This window comes from Strix uralensis, chromosome 4 (genome assembly GCF_047716275.1).
Source record: "Strix uralensis isolate ZFMK-TIS-50842 chromosome 4, bStrUra1, whole genome shotgun sequence".
NCBI classification, from domain to species: domain Eukaryota; kingdom Metazoa; phylum Chordata; class Aves; order Strigiformes; family Strigidae; genus Strix; species Strix uralensis.
Genome location: NC_133975.1, coordinates 66675522 through 66692214, shown reverse-complemented (window position 1 = coordinate 66692214; position 16693 = coordinate 66675522). Strand labels below are relative to the sequence as shown.

General features: G+C 46.8%; 1 protein-coding gene across 4 annotated transcripts in view; it reads right to left on the bottom strand.

Annotated features, from left to right (window-relative positions):
• SHROOM3 (shroom family member 3) overlaps positions 1-16693 on the bottom strand; it is a 108103-nt gene that overhangs the window by 47851 nt on the left and 43559 nt on the right. Inside the window, exon 1 of one of the 4 annotated variants that reach the window (XM_074867071.1) lies at positions 4224-4255. The exons of the other annotated variants lie outside the window; for them this stretch is intronic. The gene's annotated coding sequence lies outside the window, so the exon portion shown is untranslated. Of the gene's footprint in view, positions 1-4223; positions 4256-16693 lie in introns of those variants that run through there. 4 annotated transcript variants of the gene reach the window in all.

Genomic DNA, 16693 nt, shown 5'->3' with positions numbered 1-16693 from the left:
AATACACTCCAGGCTTGATCCTTCCATCAGGGCTGTAGCTTAGTTTTTAGAGCTATGCCTCATGGCACATATTTGCTCCCATCTATCCAGGGAAACTTAAGCTGCCATAGCACGATTAGGATGCAGCCATCTCGCACAGGGGGCCCTGTCCCCACTATAACTGTACTGTGCACTGGCCATCAGTTATCATCACGTACTTCACTCAAAGTAGTCTGAAATGGAGTCTGTCTCCAGCCTGGAGCCTGTTTGTAACTGCAAAGGAATCTGTGCCCTCTGTAACACACGAGACGGGATCAGGTCACTGCTGGAGAGCACTTGGCCTGGTTATTTTTATTGTCTGCCCAAATACTTTTCTTCAATGTCGGTTTAAGTTACTGAAAGAATAGCAAAGATGAGATTTTTTTTAAAAAAAGCAGATACACTGATAATCCATAGGAACTGTGTCCTTTTAACTTTTGGACATTTCTCAAATCTTTGTCCCTGTTGCCAGGATGCTAAAGGCATTCTGAAGTCACAACATGATGAAATCTAAGCAGGGTGAAGTGAGCTGGTTTCATTTTCATCAGATTTCTTTCAAAGGCACAAATTTACCCTTCTGATCTTCCTCCCTACTACTAGAACTGAGCCGATACAGCAGCTACCACTACATCAAAAAACCCCACCCAACCCTCTTCCGTGAAGAACAACTGATGATTGAAATTCTTCATGTTTCTTTAAACCCAAAGGACAGTGCCACTAATTCAAGCACTGGTGCAACTAGAACGTAAAGGATTAGAGAAGTGGCTCTCATCTAAATACAGGCAAGCATGCATCACACTACGGTTAGCCAAGTTTTTCACTCAACTTAAACTTGGTAACAATCCCCCTAATCATCGCTTTCAAACATACACAGTCTTTTCTTATGTGTCTCTTCTTTCCACTTGGGTATCACAAAGTTTTAGATATTTATATCCTCTTGCAACTTTGGGTACTTTGGAGTGAATCATCTATTTTCCACACAACACTTGCCAAGAAAAGGGAAATGCTTATGAAGACAAGCATGCAAATCAACAGTTTGCATCCTTCTTGGTCCCCCCGCAGGACAGATGACCCTCAGTGAACACGCCTGTTGCATCCACAAGAGAGAGACATCCTCAGTGACAGGAGAAGGGTGACCCCCTCTCTGCTTGATTGCCGCTGTCAAAATGAGGGACAGTGCCATCCTGGAGGCTGTCAGACAGGATGGCTGAGACAGCGGGAGGCTGTGAAATCCTACTTTTGGAGTGGAGTCAGGGCCTGTCTAAAACTGGTACAAGAATTAGGGAAACACTGTCATTGTCTCTCCCTTGGTTTACAGGAGTTTAGCCGAGCTCTACGTATTGTTCATTCAGGGCAATACACTTTATCCCCACTGTGCAGCTTGCTTGTATGCCTGGTGATATAAAGGTAGGCTTTGTGTGGCAAGACTCAAGACTCCCAACCGCACTCTTACAGGAATCCAGAGCACAAATAAGCTTCCACTTGGGGACACTCATGAATAAGCATTTGTAATGGGCAATTAGTACTTAATTTCAAATGTCTGACCTGTCACAGATTTGGGGCTAGGTCTGCAGCTAGCAAAAATCAGCTTCATTCAATTTCCATGTCGATAACAGGCTTTCCTTCCCAGCAACCTGAGCATCTGATATGCTGTGAATAGTGTGGCTACAGCGGGCCTGGTCCTGCTGACAATAAGCCATTCTCTACTCCCACATCCATTAAAGTCAGCTAGCTTGCCACTGCAAGCATCAAGAACTCATCACATCAGTCCTACTGAAACTCATGCTAAAGGTCAAGTCAGCCTACCCCAGATTTAAAATTGAGTGTGTGTTGTTGAATTGGGGCCCTCAAAACAGGGGTTCAGCCTTCACCCCTTCTCCTACACCCATAACGCCATTCCAGAAGCAGAGGTACTGCAGTCTTCACCCGGATGTCCAAAGGCCAGACACTGAGCCATGGTTACCAAACACCCAGTGCTGGCCACAATAACTCATTGTCTAAACAAATATTAGCCAAGCTAGAAACACCGGTGGAAATCACGCAGGGCGAGGGAAGAGTGGCGTTATAAAATACCCTGTTTGATATATCCTGCTTATTTATTTACTTATACCACCACTAAGGTGAGGAAGCCCTGGAATGGACCAGGCCTCACTGTGCCAGATGCTCTGCAAACACCATGGTGAATTGCTCATTCAGAGGACTTACCATTGAAGTATGGTTCACCCTAACTAAACAAATGCAGTAAGGATGTTTTCCCTGTCACTGCTGTTCCCTCAGCACCCTTCTTGAGTCCATCTGCTAACCAACACCGACTGCATCCTACTGCAAGGAGCACAGCTTTTCTCCCACTGTTGCCAAGAGCTAGGCCACTATGCAGAGGGACAAGGGCTCTACATCACACTGCTTTTCTTCTCATGAAAAATCCAGGGTCTGCTTGTTTGCCAGCTACTGAACACAGGGACATCTGACGAGGCTCTTGGCTGCTGCAGAATCACAGCTTGCCTGTCTCCCAGAAGCAGGACTCCCACCTGCTGCGGTAGCAGCCCTCTCTGCAGAACGATGCCAAAGAGGCTGGTGCTAACTGTGTATGTAGTGTGTTGGCTTCTTAGCAATGATTTATACCTAAACTTCTGGCCTGCCGACCCCTGGAAGAAAAGCCTCTGTGATTATTAAATGACAGCCCAAACTTTCCCATAAAAATTACAGTAATCCTTATTTCAATCAAACTGAACTTCCCTCTTTGATTTAAGAACCACAGGTGCCAAGCACCATTCAATATGGGTCAACAAGCTCTCGATCCTCTAAATCCCTGTATTACAGACCTGCAGGAGCACCTCTCTCTCTCCCAAGTGTAGGTTGGCCTGGACTTCACCTCTTTTAGTCAAAGGAGTTTTAGGGCACTGATTTTTCCCTAACACTGTTCCTGCTGGAATCGAGGAAAACCTCGGCAAGCACCTAGCAGGACCCGAGTCAGGCCTCCACTGCTGAGAAAATACACTGGGCTGCTGAGATTCACCCCATTGCTTACTGGGCAAAAGAGGGCAAAACATGACTGAGGTTTGGGATGAAAAATGCACGTGCTTCAGCAGATGCTGCCGGTGTTACTTAATGGGCAGTAGGCACTGAATGGATAGGAAATTTAAGGTGGATATAAGCAAAACAACAAGCAGAGGTCAGTCTTTAAAAGGCATTATAGCAGGCAATGAGAAAAAGGGACCTCTGGGCCTTGTGGGCAGAAGATGAGGAGAAAACTGGAGTGAAGGCAAATAGGTAAATGAAGTCTGTGGGTCATATTCCTCCCAAATTTACAAATAAATGTGCTGGTTGATAAAGTTCCATTTGAATATAATTCTGCTCTTAGCCGTTCTAACAAGTTTGTGGGTCATTCCAACCAGGTGATAAAATTTCTCAGCTTCTGTCCCAGTATCTCATTGCAAGGTGCCTGCCAGCAGAACCACCTCCAAGAACACTACACTACTTACTAAAACATGCAACAGCCACGCGGCACCCGCCAACAAGAAACCTCCTGCTGCTCAGATGCCCAGCAATTTCCTCGAGAGAAAGTGCTGTAAAGGGACCCTTCAAACCCCGCAGCCCGCGGCCAGCTGCAGCATGGGCAGACGGGCCAGTTCAGCGGTGTGGTCCTAGAGGTGTGCACGCAGTCAGGGCAAAACGATGGGGTTTAAATCACACCTGGAGAAGCCCGCCGACTCATGAGCTTTCACATGTGGACAGGGGGAAGCACAGCACGGCGGGGTCTGATCCTACACCCCTTCCCTCCCTGAGGGCTCCCTCCCAGCATCCAAATGTTCCAAAAACATCAAACATGAAGATCCCACCTGGAAAGGGAGGGGGGCGACCGCCTCCAACCGCCCTCCCCCGGGAGGCTCCGCCGGTACCAGCCGGGCTCCGGGGCCGCCACCCTTTGTTAGCCCGCCCCGCCCTGCCCGTCCCCGGCGCCTCTGCCCTTGCAGCGGGAGATCCCCAGGCTCCCCCCCGCACCCCGGCTGCCGTGCAGCCCCCTCTCCGGCCGCTCCCCGCGCACCCCTGCCGCCGTCCCCGCCCCCCCCCCCGCCTTGCAGCCTGCTGCCCGCGCACACCCGGCCGCCGTGCCCCGCCCGTACCCCGCTCCCCGTGCACCCCGGCCGCCAGCCCGCTGCCCCGGGTTCTTCCCCGGCTTCGCCCCCGGCAGCGGCCGCACTCACCGTGCCCCGGGGCGCCGGCAGCTCCCGGCCAGTGGCAGTGCCGCGCTCACGGCCGCGCCGGGCGAGGGCGCCGGAGCCCGGCGGCAGCGCCTCCGGCCGCCCCCGGCAGGTGCCGCGGCGGGCAGCCCGCCCCCAGCACCGCCCCGCCGGCCCCGGGGAGGCCGGCCGGCCCCGGGACTGCCGCGGGAAAAGCGGCCTCGCAACGGGGGGGCCGCAGGCAGGCTGCAGCCTGAAGCCTCCTCTGTGAGCTCTTAGTGCGGGCCCGCGTCCCCTCAGCGGCCAGCGCGGGGTGCGGGGCCGAGGCAGCGAGGCCGAGGGGCGCCCCGCGGCTCTGCCCGCCGCATCTTGCCGCTGCACCCAACCGCCACCAGCTTTTTATGGCCGCGATGGCTGGGCACAAAATCAGCAGCCGCACGCTGCAAAACTTGGCTGGGTCCCCAGCTCTCCCTCCCCGCACGGCTCCTCGGGGGCTCTGCCACCAGCATGAGCTCCCGCCCGGTGGTGGTGCGCAGACCCTGGAGACCTGGGCTCCCCCCAGAGCACCGCCATCCTCTCCCTGACCTGTCCCGGTGAAAGTCCAGTCCCACCGTCCCATAAATCAGATGCCGTTGGGCTGCACTGGGGGTGATTCGGCTGGCATGCTGATCCTGCGCTGTGGCAACCCTGCAGTCCTCGAGAGCGAGTGTCACCAGGCACAGCAAGCCACGTTAACAGCATCTGCTGTCACCTACTAGGTTTGTTTCGTACAGGACATTTAATCAGCAAATGAGCTACATTAAATTAGTTTAAAAGCTACACGAAGCTGAACTGTTCTGTCTCATGAATGAAGATGATAAGTGGAGACAAGATAAATAAACACTTGTCATTTCTCATATTTGCCGTGAATAACTGAAAAAAAGCTCTTCAGGCCATGGAATGATTTATGTTATGCACAGGGGAAGGAGTTAAAGCTTAAAGCAGGAAATTATATTTCTAATGCCCTGTTCTTGGCTGGTATAAAATGAGCACAGTGCTGTTACTGAGCTGAGCTGGTTTATGTCTAGGAATTAAAGTGGCCAGACTGTGTTGTGGAAGTCTTCCTGGCTGAAGACTGCAGGATTTCACCTTCCCATTCCCAGTGATGACAGATTTTGCAGGTGAAATGAAATCGGTTTCTGCTTTTCCTCCCTGCCACTTGCCATGCACCTTCCTGCCCTTTTGATGCCTAACACCTTCCTCTCGCTTTCTGCCCTGTATCCTCCTTTAGGATTCCTGGGTTTTTGTCCAGTAGCTGCTTCCTCTCGAGAGGTCGCTCCATGTTCACCCTCGTTCTTTGGATTTGCACACGGATGCGAATACGGCACCAGCTCCTGACACTACAGCCTTGAACACCCCTTAACTCCAACTCCTCTCCAGGCTGCTGGGAGCACCAGAGAGCCGTGCAGAAGGAAGACAAGACCGGGGGGGAACATGATGCATATTCACTGAAGGAAAGAAAATACCTTTTGACCCCAAAGAGGTGACTGAAGGAGATGCTGGAAAAGCTGCTCTTCGCAACATCAGTATCTGACCCATAATGAATCTTTTATCCATGAATGTCCAAAGGCCATCCAAAAGTATCCCTATTTTATAGAGGGAGAAATTAATATTTTATAGAGGGAGGAAAAGGGATGTGCCCTTAGTTCGAGTGGGAAAGGATCCCACTCCCCAATGTGCTCCTCACAAGAAAGAGGCACTGGCTTTCCTGAAGCCATTTATTCACCCACCGTTAAGCTATCATAAAAGGTTACATGGAGAGTTTTATTTTAGTTCATAAGTAACTTATTCTGTCTTAGCTTAAAATGGTTCCTGTCGGTCTTATTTGAACTAAAATATTCTACTCCCCCAAAATAATAAAACTGGTTTAAGGGCCTTTTGCACGGGTACATCTATATCAGGTTAAATTATGCTCATCCAGTGCTACTTTTCATGCAGACATCTGTTCTCTCATAACCACCAGCCTAAAATGCTTAACAACAAGATGCATAAATCATAGAGCCTGTGATAAACCAGAATGTGAGATGTGGAAGAAACACCTGAGGTGATGTTATAAAGGCAGTAAGCATTAGCTATGAGTCTTAATTATGAAACCCATCATGAAGTGGCACCTCTCACAGCAGAGTAAGTACCATTTCCCATATTTTTTTCACTTGTGCTTTCTAGTGAAAAATATCTGTCTCTATAAAATCTGGCATGTTACCACACACCTGGATGTAGCCCCAGTTTGTGATGACTTTGAGCATGCTACACAGTTAGCATGGCCATCACAATCAGATTTCCATCGGAGGACAATAACATACTCCTCCCGTGCATGTGCCTAAGGGGATGTGCCATCAAAATGGATTCATCATTTCAACATCTCTAAATTGCCATCTTATGACATGAAAGGTCAGGTTTTGGAAACAGGATTAAACAAACAGCCTGGTAATAATGGTGAGAAAAGATTACTCAGGTGACGCCTGCCCTGTGGTTCCCTTTCCGGGCAAGGGTCCCTTTCTGATCTGAACCAAACACACCCACCACCCAACTAAAAAGCCAATTGCTTTATCCACAAGTCAGCATGACTATCTGCTGCCAGCAGAGCTCCTGCCTGCAAACGTCATTCAGTTAAAGGCATGACTATCACCTCTCCCGAGAGTGATTTCTCCCTCTGACTGGAAAGCTACGTGGAACACTGTATATTCCCACAGCATATGCAGTGTATGTCACCTGTTCAGGATCATTCCATTAGGAGCCAGATGGACCCGCAATAATTTGCTTTATGAAATGATTCCAGATGGTTTTATTGAGATTTTAAACTCTTTTAAGTGTACTTTGCATCTTGGCCAGCAACTCTGAGAGATACCAAGTGGTAAACAGTTTCCCAGAAGTTACCAGGCAATAAAACAAAGTCCTTTTTTGGATGTAATCATAAAAGCTCATGAACATTTGTCCTTCTGTGATAAAAACAACAACAAAAAAATTACCACCTGTAGCATAAACCTGAGGCTCCCCATAACCTTTGAGTATTTATTTAAGCATTATGTACTTATGATAGCACAGGTACTCACCCTGAGGCAGATGACAGGCAGCTAGCCCAAGTGGGAATTAACTATGAGGGATCATAACAAGCACATACTGCTGACAAAAGGAAAGCTTCAACCCAACTTTCAGCCATACCGCCCCGGAGCGATGACCACAGCTTGTCTTCTAGACTAAATAGGCATGGGTCAGCCAAACATCCACGCTGGGGAGCTGAGGTGCTGCTGGTAGCTCTGGCTGCTGGACAGCCACATCTAGGAGGTGCTCAGTGTCCACAGCTTGCCTTGTGTCTCCTGCATCAGCGACACTATTTCAGTTTTGGGTTGGACGGCAATATCTTTCTAAAATGCACGGACCATTCTCCTGCAGGATACAACCAGGCTGTAGGGGAATGTGCTGACCCCCTGTACCATCACTGGACCAGTGCCCTGCTGAGTGGTGGTGGTGTGTCCTAGTTAGGATCCCTCACTGGCCTTACACAGCTAAACCCATGCTGCTCACATTTAAAGCCATGTTCACATCTTCCAGCTTGGAAAACTGCACTTTGGCCTTTGTGCAATTCTCTCCTGATCCTGCTTCAACAGAAAAGTGATTTTTCACCGCATGGTCAGAGCAGCCCTGGATGGCGTGCTGTCCTGTACGTGCTTAAGCAGCCGCTGTGTCACAGGGCAGTCTGTGTGCAGGCCAGCATGCGGAGTGGGGCCACCTCTCACTCCCACTGAACTACCTCCATAACTTTTTCCAGCAGGGACCAGGCTAAATGCTGAGCCCTACAGTGCTTATTGTGGAAAGAAAAGCCCTTCCATATAAACAAATGAAAGAATATATATAGCAAAGCATGATTTCTCCACTGGGTGACTCTTGTGACACCAGTATCAAATTATATATCCTGCAAGGAGTAAGAATCAGGAGGAGGACTCAGAGGGGTTTTTTTAACATTTTTTGCAGGATTTTGGTTTCTTGCTTGCTGTTTGCTTCTGATGACAGTTTAATCCTATTTAAGCACAAGAGTAGATATCATACAGTCTCCCTCAACAAACTACAACCATCGGTATAGTGGGTTTTCCTCCATCCTGCTGGTGTTCTCACTGCCTTTGAAAATGTATGCCCTTTGACTTAAAAGAAAAACTGAAGAAACTAGAGCTGGACTCTAGTTGGCTTTCCAATGTGTTTCTCCCAACTGTAGCAAGTTGCATTAGAAGCTGAGCGAACTATGGCAGAGAGAGATACGTGTACATGTTCAGTGAGTGCCCTTCTCACTGCGCCTTCCCACCTGGCAATGGCAGGACTCAGATTGAAAGCAGGCAGGCAATTTCATTTTAGCTCCCACGTCACAGTGAACAGCTAGTGTATACACTGCTGTCATCAGCCCTGGAGCCTGCCAGCTGGATCTGGAGCAGGGGGAGATAGCCTAAGAAAGGCTTGTGTACACACCACCTTGACAAGCATTTGCTGTGTTTGCCTTTGGGAGTAGATGAAGACGCCCTAGGGCTATGTTTGCACCATTCTTGCAAATAACTGTTGGGAACCAGTTGCAGGAGCCAACACAACTAGAGCTCTGGACGGTAAGGGGAGAGCTGACCCATGGTGGTGAGGATTTGAGGGTCAGGTTACAGCTGCCCACTTTGCATGCCATACATTTGTTCACTGTCAGTGGCCACTTTGAAATAAAATCTAGCATTCTGGTCAGCGGACCACACAACACAAGCTGCACACCTTGTCAAATGGAGGTTAGGGGCATTTCTAAGGGTCATGGAGGCTTTCAAGCTATTACCTGCTTCAGTTCATGTCACTGATGGACTTGGTAATAGAGATGGAAGAATAAACACAGCATGTTTCCTCGAGCTGAGGCTAGTGCATATTAGCAGGATCAATGCATGTAAGTGGGTAAGTGGGTACAACTGCCCTAGACCTGCAAAGCACTCAAGCACATTTTTCATTCTGATGCCATGAATAACTCCACATACCTCCTGTTCCCCATGTATTTCACCAGAGATGACAGGAATACCTGTGCTGTGGGGAAACGAAGGGCTCAGACATTCATCTGGGAGATTTTCTCTTTCTCTTTTTTCTAGTAGCCACAAAAACCCCTTCCAAATGAACAGCAAGAAATCCAAAGGGAAGTAAGTATTAAGAGACTTGTCAGAGGACCAACAGCAAATTAAAGAAACATACAGGCTAACTGGCCAAACAAGAAAGCCCAGGTATCACAGAGAATGTGAGTGCCAAGTGCATTTTGAGGAGGCTGTATTCACCCTGATGCACCTGGGCCCTGCATCGCAGCAAAGCTCAACAGTGCTGGAGCCAGCTCCTGTTCTCCACCTCCCTGGCCCCAGGCTCCCTGGCGCCTGGAGGCCAGGTACTGCCATGCTCCATGAACAGCACGCTCCCACGGCACTGGATTGCTGAGAAAACTTCCTTCTTCCTGTTTAAATAAAGCTGCGCCACATGCCCATGTGGCCCCAGCGATGGCACTGGAGGAGCAGCATGGCACTGGAAGAGCAGTGAGCCCCAGTTCCCTGCATTCCCTTCATCCTGCGTTCCCCTGCCTCCCCGTCCTCTAGTTTCTTGCAACACGAGCTGCTGGACACAAAAATGGGCTATAGCTGGCTCACAGAAATAGAAAAAAGATCTTATTTGAAGGATGAAGGGACAATGTCAAATGCCCCAAAAGGAAACTGTCTTGTGCCTGTAATTGATGTCACTGGCTTGCTGGCCAATGCAGATGCCAGGCCACGGTAAATTTGGACCAGTTTGTGCATTTGCTCAGGCAGCTGGTGTGAAATGCGAGACCTGTGTCACGTTTGCTGGTGAAGGAAGGGAAGGCGTGGGATGGACAGGGGAAATTAGTTTTTGAAATAAGACATGGGCTGCACTGAAGAAGGATGATTTCCTTTGAGGAGTTTTTTGCAACACTGACCTGCCCACAGACCATGAAGAGCGAGAGCAAGGAGGGGCTGGAGCCAGGGCTATCAATCAGAGGAGAGCAAAACTCCAGGGGAGGTTCAGGTTTTGCAAAACGTGCCCAGTTGCCTTTTAGATTTGCAAACCTGAACCACAAATTGTTCAGAGCCAGGACTGTTTGAATCCAAGCCCATAAACCTGGGGGAAGTTTAGAGAAAATCCCCGTCTTGGCTCATCTCCAATTCAAATTAACTCCTGGAAGGTGAGGAGGTGTTCAGATAAATATCAGAAACCGCTCTCTAATGGGTCAAGGCCATTTTTTCCAGTGAACAAAAGTGATTTCTTTTGGAGCTCTCTTATACTGCATATCTCAGACTGAACTTAAGATAGCTGTGAAAAGAATGAAGAAGCAAGGAAGTCCAAACCCTGCAGCAATGAACAAAATCTATTATTACATTTTCTCATGGAGGCTTGTCACAAATAAAACCTGTGAAAAATTGGTTTAAGATTGAAATGAATCTGAATGCAAGAAACTTGTAAGGAAGTTCACTGTTAGGTCAAGGGGAATTCAGAAAGAAATTACATATTCACATGTGCCAACTCAGGAAAGTTAATTCTTAATGTTTTTATCCAACTATCTTGTCCTCTGAACTGAAAAGCTGTCCCTAAGCTCTTCCCCAGTTTTTGGCATGGCAGTCACCGTGAGCACCACTCTGAGTGGAGATATCCCTAAGACATAAATGATGCTAATGATGATAGCATAAAGAGGAAATAGAAGAAGGGTTCTCAAGCATATCAAGGAGAGGAAAAGGGGAGAAAATAGATGTGCATCTACTTTTCCTCTAGCATCCTGGAGAGGTCAAAGGAAGGCAAGCAGAATGGCAGTTTTCTTTTGCTGTGAAAAACCTCCTCTTTCCTTCTGAGCTACTGACAAACAGATTTAGGCAAAAGAAGAGGAAAAAAGGACATTTGTACAGTGAAGAAAAAAAGGAGGAGGCTTTGAAGACCTAATTAACAGACTCTGTCCCAAGTCACTTCAGTTCAGCTGCATCACAAAAGTCTGACAGAGATCCATGGGACCACAGCAACCTGCGTAAGAGAGTAAGACACTGTAAACAAAACCAGTCACTCAAAAAACCCACCCCCCTTCAAATTCAGGGGGCTGGGAAGGGGAGGAGGCCGCAGCTGAAGGCCTGTTTTCCTGCTCACTAATAAATTTAGTTTACAGAACCTTTTGTGGGTCCCTTTTAAGGTTGTTTGTTGATTAAAGCAGCAAACAACAAACTTAGCCTTAATTTATGCTTCTTTTAACATTTCAAGCTTGGGGGGGATGCTTTTTATAGGAGTTAATGAGGCAGAATAGGTTCTTTATGGGGAAGATATTTTCTCACCAAATTAAAACCTGTATTGAAAATAAAATAATGAGATGAAGGTGGCTTTTCTTTCAGGAGTAAATAAATCTCGGAGTAGGAAACTTCTCACGCACTTGGAACTGTCCTTATCGGAGAGATCTGAGAACAGCAGGTTCACAAGATGTTCTCTCTTTTTTTTTTTTTTTTTAAATTTTGCCTTCCTCCTTTCACCAAGACAGTAATAAAGCATTATTTGCTGAAAACATGCAAACAGCTCCAGTGTGTGATAGCACGGAAACACTGGGAGCTCAGCAAAAGAGAAAACATCTAGTTCCCCTTTGCTACAGCCAAATCATGAAAGCCCACAGCAGGGACTCGTCCGTACCATAACCATCGGGGTATCCCAGGCAGGGCAGAGAAATGGGCAACATCATGCCACCTTGGACACCCATGCAAGTCTTAAAGTAGCTCCTAGCAGAATCCCATGTAAGAGAGAATTTTCTGAATTAAAGCTTCCTTGCTTCCTCAAATCTACTGCATTTTGCCACTCTGGTGTAGCAGCACAAGCAAAATAAAGTACCTGAGTGGGCAGTACTGGAAGCTACTGTGTGACACCAGCAATCCGCACAGGATGTTATTAATTAGGGACAAACAGACAGAACAAGGTCCCTGTGTGATAGGAGAACATCAACCCTTGTTCCTCTTAGCCACAGGAAAGAAAGCCTTCCTTTCATTGCAGGCTACAAGCACACTCGGGAATGATAACCCTGTTTGTCTTCACCGGAAAGACTGAATAAATGCAGTCCTCACAGGTATAAAAACTGGCTGGTGCAGTCTTTGCTGTGTATGGTGCTATACATGCAATTGCACTTTTGGGGTATTCCGTTTTTCAATGAAATGTCAATATTTTCTCTAGAAAGAAGACTGCCTTTTGGTTTATTCATTACCAAAAGGCATTTGGAATTTTTTTTTGCTAAATCATACCTACTTTATGGGTAAGAACAGGGCTAAGCCTGCTCTGGAGTGCAAATGTGATATTTTCCCTTCCATCTTCTGAAATCTGCAGACTAGACGCTTGTAAGCAGTTTGTAGTTTCCCCTAGGACACCAGGAGCTTTGCAGCAGTGGCAGGAATGCTGTCCTTATCCTCCCACTGCTGGCAGGCTGACCCAGGACAGGTAAGTCCAGTGCACCTGCAGCCTGTGGAAAGCTGTAGCAATGCCAGTTGCCTTATGCAATCGAGCAACAACCCACCTCAAATTTCAAAGCAGTTGTAAGACCCAGCACCGTCACAGAAGGGTATGAATGGGGCTGTTTTCATATCTCTTATGCAAATGTCTGTTAGCACAACAATGTTATCCGTTGTTATCCGCAAACAGCAGGATTTTATCAGGCGCTCGCTCTTCCTCCTTGATCATGGAAAATGTATACAAAGTATAGTCAAAGAAACTTGAGCCAACAGACAGCCACTCCCTGTGAAACCACATACTGCAGGAATGAGAAAAAGAACTCAACAGGCATCAAGTCAACACCCAGGGAAATTCCAGTGTTTAGTAATGGTTGGGAAGATCAGCCCTTGCAAACCCAAATGCTGTATGTAGCTGACCTGCAAAGCAGCTGTGTGTGTGTGAGAGAGAAATCAGCCAGAGAATGAGTAAGAGAGCTGAAAAAAGAAATTATGTGCTCTTCTTTCGGTCCATGAAAGCATAGCAACAGTGCACTGGCATTAGCTACAGTCATTCATCCATGCAGAGGCATGGAAGCACTTCAGAGGGAGTTGGGAAAGCAAGGAAAGCATCTGCAAATTTCGGCAGAGAAGTCCCCAAAGTCAGGCAGGGAGAAGATAAGGTGTCTAAAGAGAACAGACTGTCTGGATTGAGCTGTATAAGATAGCAGTTATCTAAAATACCCAGCAGAAAGATTTGCAAGCTGTGAGACCATACAAGTGGCAATGCAAGAGACGTGCAGGTAAAGGAAAGATACTCTAAGGGCTAAAATCACATAAACTGGAAAAAATCATTTCCAGCATGTTGTAGTTTGGAGGGACAGGAGGCAAAGCTTCTTCACGAGTTTCCCTCCTGCTCACTGTGCACACATTCACAAAGTCCAGTCTGAAATTCTCTAATACACTGAGCATCACCTGGAAATGATTCCTGGGGTCTCCTGCTGGAAATAATCATCTAAATAAAGGGAAGATCCCTCTTCCAGGTGCTGTGGACATGATGTCTGATCCAAAGCTGCTGAAATGAACGTAAGACCTTATGCTGAGCACCTCTAGCTCCCCTCAGTTATGATTACTCCAAAGAAGGATGCACAGCACTTACAATTTCCTTTCTAATTAAGAGCTATGAACTAGACTCCAAATCAGACGGCACGAATCAGCATAACTTCATTTTTCCTCTATCTTTGATGATGCTGGAAGGGAAAAACCCTGTGCTGACCTTGCTGGGTAAAAGTTCCAGTTGTCCCAGTCACGAGGGAGAGGCTGAATCTCATTGCAGATACAAACTGCAATAGCTGCACTGTGCTATGGGGCAATGAAAATGGGCCCACAGGCTTAGGAGTTTGATCCTCCTTCTCAAAGAGACTCCCTTTCAGAAGCAGGTTGTTTGACCTTGAAATGGGATTGTAACTATAGCTGGTCAAAAATTTACTACAGACACTGGTTCTGTTCAATGAAACGTCTGCAGGAAACATCTACTGATTCACTTACAAGGTTAAAAATAAATTGAACTGTTTTCAGGTTTTTGGAATGAAATTAGAATCCTCCAGCTCTCCCTCTCAGATGCATATTTTTTTTAGTTTTGATTTTTGCCACTGAATCCTCTATCTATTTCTGACTTCGAGTCTTTCATCCACTGGGCTTTTTTTAACAACCCTCTGGCTGTCAGTTCTTCCACCACATGTCCCCGTCTCTCCCAATTCTCTCTTCTGTGGCCCTTCTAAATCTTCTTGTCTTCAAGAAAGGATGCAAAAATTTAACATATTATCACCAGCAAATAAGCTGAAGCAAAATTGTTTTAACTTTTTCCTACCTGTGTTGGTTCTGCAGTGCTGAAAATTATTCAAAGAATTCAGCATTTTATAATCTCTCACGTGCACGCAGAAAGGTCACTGCACCAGCTCTGAGCTGCCACAGTTCTGCTTTCAGGATAACTGCAGCTTTGCCTCTATGTGTCCTGGTATCTCGCATGAAAAGGGGATCCTAGCTTTAAGCTACATCTTAAAAAGTACATTTTAAGCATCCTAGCAGGAATGAACAGTCAGTATCTGAAATGAGGATGCAAACAGGTTGCTAGAGAAGGAGAGAGGCTGTTGTTTTGGAGAGCAAGCAGCTGCTATTTAAATGAGAAACTGTAGTGCTGGAGGCCTCCAGTACAGCCCTCCACCTTGAGTAAATACATGTTGTATGTACAGTATTTTGATTAGCTTAATAGGCCAATGGATGTCACTGTTGCTCTACATAAACCAAAATGGGAAAGCAAAGAAGATAATTAAAACAAAATAAGCTTATAGGAGAGAGTTCGCAAGGGCTTACATTTAACACTTTCTAACTTGGTGTGTGCCGGTTAGGTTGGACAGCTTTTTCAGGGGCTTCGTAACTGCGTGTCTAACGTATCATACTGTTAACTACAGAGATAAGGCCAGGCTAATAGCTATGTGTAAAAAAGGAAGGCTATTACCACACCTACCATTACAAAGATGCAGAATGGAAATCAGACATCCGTGTACAGACAGGGCTTGCATAGCGGGTAGGCTATCAACTTCTGCTCTACTTCACACTCCATAACTTCTGCAACTCCCACTTCTGTGGAAGGAAACACTGAGAAATTGCCCCAAAGTCTGAAAATCAGGGTAGTTTTTTATTTGGATTTTGCATTTCGAAAGCCCTTATAGTATTTATGTGGTTGGAAGAGCAAACTGCACAGCAGCTCTGGGATTAAACAACAGATACAAGGTCACACTTCCCAAAACGTCCAGCAATTCTGGTGTTCATAATTTCAATGGGTTCTGTGTAATTTGGGCTGAGTCTGAAAACTGGGACTTGGTCATTCAAATCTGAAGCCGCTGTTCAGACACTTCGAAAAATTTCACTCACAACTGAATGATTCTTGCCTCTGAGGCTTTCTAAAGCCAGATTTTTCCAAGCAGTTATAAGCCTCACAGTTCCTCCCATTTTGCCACTTCACTGCAACCTCTCCAAAACCTCAGTGGCAAGAAGCATTCATTGATTAGTCTGCTAGGAAGGATTCATGTTTGTGCCGCATGATGCTCACTGCTAGAAGAAACTAGGTCACCAAAAGGCTATTTTAGTGATTGCCAGAGATGCAGCTGCCGTATTTCTAGGTCAGTGGTCACTTCTACTTTAATGGCTTTATAAAGGTTTAAGAAACAAATGGAGCTTTAGCTTGCATTCCTATGTGCAAGTCAGTAGCCTAACATTTAATGAGAGGCAGCTTTCAGTTGATTCTTGCTGTTTCAGTGAGGGGTAATTTACACTGAATTACTGACAAACCTCAGGGAAACCAGTAGAGGAAGGCAGAGCCACCAGAGCACAGAAGATATGTCCCATCCATATGCATTTGCCCTTATAACATCTTCAAGGTGAGGAAAGATACAGGTCTGCAAAGAGCCCCATTAAACGCAGTACCCAGCCTCCAACTGTTTTAAGTTGCAGGCTGCTTGTTTGGGGCAGTCACAGAGTGAGCTGCCCACATGCAAAGCTGCCTCTTACAAACCCTCTGTGAATCCTGCCTGTGTCCTGCCGACGAAAACTTCTGAAACCTCAATCTATCCAACATAGCCATCTTCTCAACTGCAACACAACTTCTGTGGGCTCAGTGTCATATTTATTACACAGACTGTGTCACGTTCCACATGTAACATGCTCTCTCGCTTTGCTCTGCCTAAGAGTTGCTGCCATCTCTCTTCTACCCTCCACCAAACTCACAAAGAGGTGTGTAATCTAAGAGCAAGTAAGAAGCACTGACACTTATCACCTAGTAATCTGCAATTAAATACAGCTTGTACAACTCTGATGTGAGTTCATGATGATGAGGTAGCCACCCCTTCTGTAGCTTTTGGCAGGATCCCAGCACCCTGACCACCAGGCCTGCAGGGTTGCTATGATGTCACCCAAAAACAGAGACAAAAGATTTGGATGGTTTGGGAGAAA